General features: G+C 36.5%; 1 pseudogene; it reads right to left on the reverse strand.

The window, feature by feature from the left end:
- Positions 1-1,368: 1,368 nt before the first annotated feature.
- LOC107723720 (L-rhamnose-binding lectin CSL3-like) lies at positions 1,369-5,863 on the reverse strand (annotated as a pseudogene).
- Positions 5,864-7,516: the final 1,653 nt, after the last annotated feature.

Raw genomic sequence — 7,516 nt, forward strand, 5'->3', positions numbered from 1 at the left:
ACCCAAGTGCGCTTGAGGTCACAAACTGACGGCCGGACATTCTCCTTCAGGATTTTCTGATAGAGAGCAGACTTCATGGTTCCATCAATTATGGCAAGTCGTCCAGGTCCTGAAGTTGCAAAGCAGCCCCAGATCATCACACTACCACCACCATGTTTGACTGTTGGTATGATGTTCTTTTTATGAAATGCTGTGTTGATTTTACGCCAGATGTAACAAGACACACATTTTCCAAAAAGTTCAACTTTTGTTGCATCAGTCCACAGAATATTTGCCCAAAAGTCTTGGCGATAATCAAGATATTTTTTGGCAAATGTGAGACGAGCTTTTGTGTTCTTTTTGGTCAGCAATGGCTTTTGCCTTGGACCTCTTCCATGGATGCCGTTTTTGCCTCTTTCTTATCGTTGAATCATGAACACTGACCTTAACTGAGGCAAGTGAGGCCTGCAGTTCTTTAGATGTTGTTCTCGGTTCTTTTATGACTTCTTGGATGAGTCGTCATTGCGCTCTTGGAGTAATTTTGGTAGGTCGGCAACTCCTGGGAAGGTTCACCACTGTTCCAAGTTTTCTCCATTTGTGGATAATGGCTCTGAGCGTGGTTCGCTGGAGTCCCAAAGCCTTAGAAATGACTTTATAATCTTTTCCAGACTGATTCTTGTCAACTGTTTTGTTTCTCATCTGTTCTTGAATTTCTTTAGATTGCGGCATGATGTGTTGCTCTTTAAGCATGCTTCACTTTGTCAGACAGCTTCTATTTAAGTGATTTCTTGATTCAACAGGTCTGGCAGTAATCAGGCCTGGGTGTGGCTAGTGAAATTTAACTCAGCTTTCTAAAATAATAAGAAATAATAATGCCAGAAGCAGTGTAAACACTATTGGATTACATATCAACACAGTCATGAGGAATGCCACCCACCTGATAACATCAAGGCCGCTCCATAAGAACCGCAGAACTCAGGGCATGATGAGCAGCAATGTTGACCTTATAAAACCTGGCAAAGGTGCATGGAGATGCCCATACCCTTCTTCACACCACCATAGTAGACAAACAACTGGTCAGTTTGTCTGAATCAAGCAGTGATCTCAACATAACATCTCAAGGCACGAACAGGACACAAAAGTTAAGCATTCTCGTCAGACCCCGAAGTAGTCTGAAAAGAGGCCAGCTCAATGCTCTGATTTATAAACTGAGGAAGAAGGACCTTCGGAAGAATAAAATGATTAGGTCACAGAACCACTCCAAACCAATGCAAGCACAAGTCAGTAACCAACAGTGCATGTAGCTTTCCGACACGCATTGCGGAAGAAATGGCTAACAAAAAAGCAGTCTTCAAAGACATCCATTTAATGTCAATGCTCTGTAAAGGCTCAGACTGAGACAAACAAAGGAATGCAAGCACAAGTGGCAAGTCCCACACAGGAAAATGAGGATTTCGAGCAGGCTTCAAACATTGTGCACCCTTCAGAAAACTGCAGACAAGACTGTGAGACCCAAGAGCTGTACATCACATCTAGATACTTATAAACACCATAACATGGATCGGAGTAGACAGAATTTGAAGCATTTAGTTGACAAGACTTCCTCCCATTGCACCTTATAAGTAAAAAAATGAAATGAAACAAAAATATGATTATCCATTATTATCAACATAGTTTGCCATGTGTATCATTCTGCAGTGTTTCATGCACATAATCAAATTAAACTAAAATAATTTTTATATCTATGTATTTGGAGCACAAGATAATGACTGACTAAATGTATATTGTCTGTAGGAGTGGGTGATAAAACCATAATCTTATATCACAATATGGTTTATTTGAATAAATTAAATAAAATGATTGAATTTAATAAAGTTAATAAAATACTCAAATTTAAAGAAGCATAGTTTTCACAGTATAAATTAAATATGCATTGCTATAGCTCTATGGCATCACTGTTGAACAGTAGTAGCTGAAGTGCATTTACTTATTGTAGAGTTAACAAAAGGTATCATGGCCATTGTAATGTTCCAAACGGAACATGTCATAACAAATGTCAATAGACAGGGAAGATGTTAAAACGAGGAGTTCATTCATAAATTTGTACGACCTTACCTTCACACCTCTGGAAATACGAACGGAAGACAGCAGACAACAAGTGCAGTGCTGAAAAAGGGCGGAGCTACATAAGGTCTATTTAAAGTCCCCATGAAATCAAAATTAAAGTTTTTTGGGTGTTAGTATCAAAATGTTAGTTTTAAGGTTATCTATAAGGCAGTGTGCTCCAAAACAGTGACAAAATTCGCATTTAGAAGATATAAGCATTCAAAGCTTTTAGTTCGTCACTTCCGCCAAAAATGACTCAACAATTTTTTTTGACGTCACCTCGTACTTCAGCTTCTCATCAAATCTTCTGACCAATCAAACACTCTCTAGAAGCCGAAGCGCCCGCCCCCTACACTATAAATAAACACTGAAGCTGCGGCTGAGATCGGTCGCTTGTTCACAGTGTAGTATCTCCTTTGGCTCCGGTCCAGAGACGCGATCGCACGGAGCTGATCATATGCGCGAGTCGGCATATATTAAACACTTTTAAAACTACACAGCCTCAGCATGATTATGATCACTATTTTGTTTTACTAAAAGTTTCATATTGAATCTAGGGGGGAATCTATTAGACTGTGGCTGTCAAATGCGGCATTACCGAGCTCAATGGCTCTGACCCGTGCAGATATAAACAAAACGCTATTGGCTAATTTAAAAAGGGGGCGGGGCTGCTCGATATGTCCCGCCCTGTCTTCCTGTTTCAGTTGAAATTACGTCACCACATAGAATAACGCTGCGTGTTTCAAGGCACTTCAGGGGACCTTTACGTTTGGCATCACAATGCGAGGTTAAGAATGACGATAATCTGGGGTTAAGCACAGTGTGAGAAGCCCTTCAGCATTAGGTATATTAGGCTCCTGTCACTTTAAGACCTCAAGCACAAATCCAGTATACTGACACATATACGATTTCCCTCCAGCTGTTTGCATTCACCTAAGGCATAATTGACTACGTTCACATGAGTACTTGCTGAAATGGGCATTTTAACACATAAGTCTGTGTATTTAACCATTCAAGCACAATAAGATGGCAAAAAGAATTTAGTTGAGTACTCAGGCGCTATGTGAGTGGCTTTATGTGTGCACACACAAAAATAATGTGCATGTCTGACTCAACTGTTGTCTCACTGCTTACTACACTTGAATGGTTTAATCACTTGAGAATCACTTCATATTAAACCGTAAGGCTTAAAAACGAATGCAAATAATAAACTTTTGTGATGGTGCACAACTACAACATCATGTAAGCATAACCACAATAGAGATGGTAATCCAAAATGTCTAGTGGTTGACAAATTTTTACAGTTTATCGTGTCTACTGGTATATCATCCACCCCTAATTATCCCTTATGTATATTTTGCATATTGTTTCAAACTAACTGAAGATTAAACGTTTATGCGTGTGTATGTGATCTGATATCTTATGTGACTCTATACAAAGTGTATCTCCTGTAGTACCTGGAACGCAGGCTGCGGGTCTGAGGAGAGTAACAGTCTGGTGATGTTGCTGATTTATGAGGGCAGGTTACAAGATCCCGCCGTCCATAATTGGCATGATAAACAGAAATAACACCAGTATCTTTTGAAACAAAAACAGCACATTTCAAAACAGTAATTTGTGCCACCATTAACTGTTGATAGACTGATCCATTCAAAATAATTTGGACATCAGGTCCTGTCATGAAGAACTAAACAAGTGCTGTACCCTTTTCAGCATAGAAAATAACTTATACAGAAAGACAAGATAAATCTTACCACAGACAATGACGCTTTGGGTATATTCACAGGTTACACTTCTTTCTAGAATTAGTTTCAGGAAAAATGGGAACAAAATGAGAAGAGACATCAATATTAACAGTAACTACAAGTTCTAGATGTGTATAGAAAAGAAAACATTTAAGAATTGAATGATTTAATAATCAACTTCAAAATTTAGGATGGGCATTTTATTAAACAACTGGCTTACTTGCTGGAATACAGTCATAAGATACATCCAGGTATTTAAAAGTCCTACTACAAGGATCAGAGAAAACTGAGTTCACTGCAGGAACAGAACAGTTCTTTCTTCCATCACACCTGTTTCATGAACAGACAATGACAAATATTTGGGAATAGCTTTAATATACTACAGACAAAAAATTGTGTCTGTAGCAAAATTATGCATAAAATGGAATTGTTATCATAAACAATGTTTTCTTCTTTTCTCTCCTGCATGTCAATCCTACCGAGCAGACATTGTATGGAGGGATGTTTCTAGAAAACAGTGCTTATTTGAGATCACATTAGTTGGACTCCCATTAGCGCATGTTATGTGATCAGTCCTCCCGTAGTTGGCTTCAAGGACCTTTATGAATCCCAAATCTGAACACATGTAATAAAAAATAGAAAAACTGAGAATTGTGGTAAAGTTTAAGCATGGTGCACATAGTTTGAGCTAAGGGCTCCTCCTTATCTTGTTCTCCTCTCTTCTATTCCATTGCTTCCTGTTTCTCTCGTACTGTCCTATTTGGGCACAAAAGGCCAAAAATATAATTTAGAAATGACTGAATTACTTACCACAGCTGAGGAAAGCAGATCCTCCTTCTCAGATCAGTGTTCTTTTTGCTTCTATTCCTGCAGAGAGATTCCTACAGAGAGGAAACACTGCGTTTAGGCAAGATGATAAAATTACATGAAATTAAATAGGGTGAATTCGGGTAATCTGGGACATTGGGTAATCTGGGACACCTAAACTCCAGTGTGTTTATTTCCTGTTCTAACAAAATTTAGTCAACAGGACTTTTACTATAATTTTAGCATAGATGTCATAAATGTTAAACAATTTTAATAGTTTAAAATTAATTAAAATGAATTAACACAGTAGATTGTTTATCCTGTTCACAGAAAGAAATTATTTGTCCTGATATTGAAATATACATTTCCTTATTGAGATTTCTGTACTTGTCATTTTTTTCATAATGCTTTTTAAAAATTGGTGATATTGTGTTTGGCATGCATAAAGTATGGTGAATATGGGCTTTTTTAGGCCTAATACATATGTCCCAGATTACAAAGTGACCTGTCCCAGATTATCAAATTCAGGCAGATTTATTTTTTTTGGCACAAAAAACACTAATAGGTGTGGCATGTCTCCTCTGGGTATAATATCAACATTCTTCATTGAGAGAATAAGGTTAAAAAAAATGCATATTATAAGACAATGAAAGTGTTTTTTGACCTTGCATGCATGTAAACCTGTTGTTGGGGACTCCCAAAACCAAAATATGAACCTTTCATAAACCCATAATAACGACACTTTAATCATGGGCGTAGCTTGTGGGGGGGCCAGGGGGGCATGGCTCCCCCATAGCGATTTAAGAATTTTACTAAATATTTATTTATAAAGTTTTTTCTATGAAGAAAAAATTTATATAATGCAGTTAATAATACATGTAAAAGTTAATACATTTTAAATTGTTATTGTAAGTAAATTAATAAATCAAAACAAACTTAACGTCTCCCTCAATCTCATTTGCGTAAGAATTGTCACGTGACGAATCTGCATTTTGGTGGATAAATAATAATCCCAAACTCAAACGTCAAGCTACGCCTATGACTTTAATGAGAATGTGCATTATTCAGTCAGTTGCCATTCTTACCATGTTGACAAAGAAACAGCAGCACTGAAAATCAAAATCAAATAGAAACAAAATGAAAAACAAAAAATTAGAAATCAATCATGCTGAATTGGTTCTAAATCAAAACTTACAAATGATCCAGCTTAGCTTTTGCACCAGCATGTTGAATGTGTGAACAGAAGGAAAACTCTAGAATTCTCTTAAGAAGAAGACACATGTGCACATGGTATTTATAGCAAACATAATCTGTTTACTGTAGATAACAAATGCGGAAATGGGAGTTCAGAATCTCAGACCTTTTAAAATCCATATGTAGCTATAAAAATTAACCACACTTCTGTTGATCATTAAATTAGCTGACTGTACAATCCAAATGTTTTATGATGTTTTGTATCCTATTTTACTGCTTTGTTTTGATCATATGTTCAGTCACTTATGAAGTTTCACACTAACAGAGCTATCCCTTCACCCTGATCTGTGGTCATCCCAGACGGTCCCGTAAAGTGTTTCCCAATCCTTTTTCTGGAGACACACAAACATATTTTCGAACTCCTTCTTCTTCTGTTGAAGTCGAAGTATCACAGCTAGGGAAAATGATAAATGTGATGTTACATTTTCTGAAGAAAATAGTCTGTATAGATGGCCATCTATTTCTTATTGGTTCTAATTAATAATATATTTAACATTTGCATCAACCCACTGTAATAAGCTGTGCCATGTCATGATTGTTCAAATGACATCATTGTGTGTGAAGGAGACAGATTTAATTTCAACTGCAATTTTTTTGTATAGTGCTTTTTGTAATAAACATGACTTCAAAGAAGCTTTAAAGAAAACAGAAACAGAAATAACAGTGCTAAAGAAAAGGATGTGCTGCTTCTGCTCTTCCAGGCTGTTTCCTGGACTGATGCAGATCATGCTCTGTGACACTGAGACAGAAATCAAACATTGCGGAATTGTAGTTTTCATTGAGATTCTGAGTCAAAGTATACAAGGAACCAACTTTGTAAAGGTGCTGAAAATCAGGATCAACCCTTAGAGAAAATAATTACTTGTCAAAAACTGCTGTTTGTGTTCTCACTATTCTAATTTGTAAAGAGATCAGTAATTAAATATCAAGAACATACAGTCATGGTCAGAATTACAGGCACCCTTGGTAAATATGATCAAAGAAGGCTGTGAAAATAAATCTGCATTGTTTTTTAATCACAAATTTTTTTTTATTAATATAAATGTCACTTCCAGAGAAGACCAAATTTGAAACATCTAGATGACAAGACCTCTTTTCATTGCACCTTACAAAGAATCTTATTACGTTGTTCATTTTACATCGTGTGACTGTTAAGTTAAAGTCTAAATAGATGTATCTGCTGTACCTGGAACACTACCCTTACGAAAAAGAAGTTTATTCAAGTGTGCTATTAGTATACTTCTTTTAAACTAAAAAATAGGAAAGTATACTTTCAGTCTAATTTTATGTACTTCTCAGACAAGGGCTTTATGTACTTCTCAGAAATATACTTAAAATGACATTTAAGTATACTTGACTTATACTTAGAAAAAGTCTAAATATATTTGAGCTATACTTGTGCTCCGAGAATCCGTGTTTTTATTGTTATACGGTAGGGGGCGCTAGTACACATCTTCTGTATAGAATTTCCAAAAAAACCCACAAGTGAAGAAGAAACCAAAACAACAGATGCTTCCACATGTATTCTAACACGATCATCAGACATAAAACAGCATCAAAACTGTGTAACGTTATGGAATAAAATGTCGACCCATGAAGAGGTAATAATGATTGTCAAGCTTTGG

Source organism: Sinocyclocheilus rhinocerous, unplaced genomic scaffold (genome assembly GCF_001515625.1).
Source record: "Sinocyclocheilus rhinocerous isolate Xijiao unplaced genomic scaffold, SAMN03320098_v1.1 scaffold905, whole genome shotgun sequence".
Classification (NCBI taxonomy): domain Eukaryota; kingdom Metazoa; phylum Chordata; class Actinopteri; order Cypriniformes; family Cyprinidae; genus Sinocyclocheilus; species Sinocyclocheilus rhinocerous.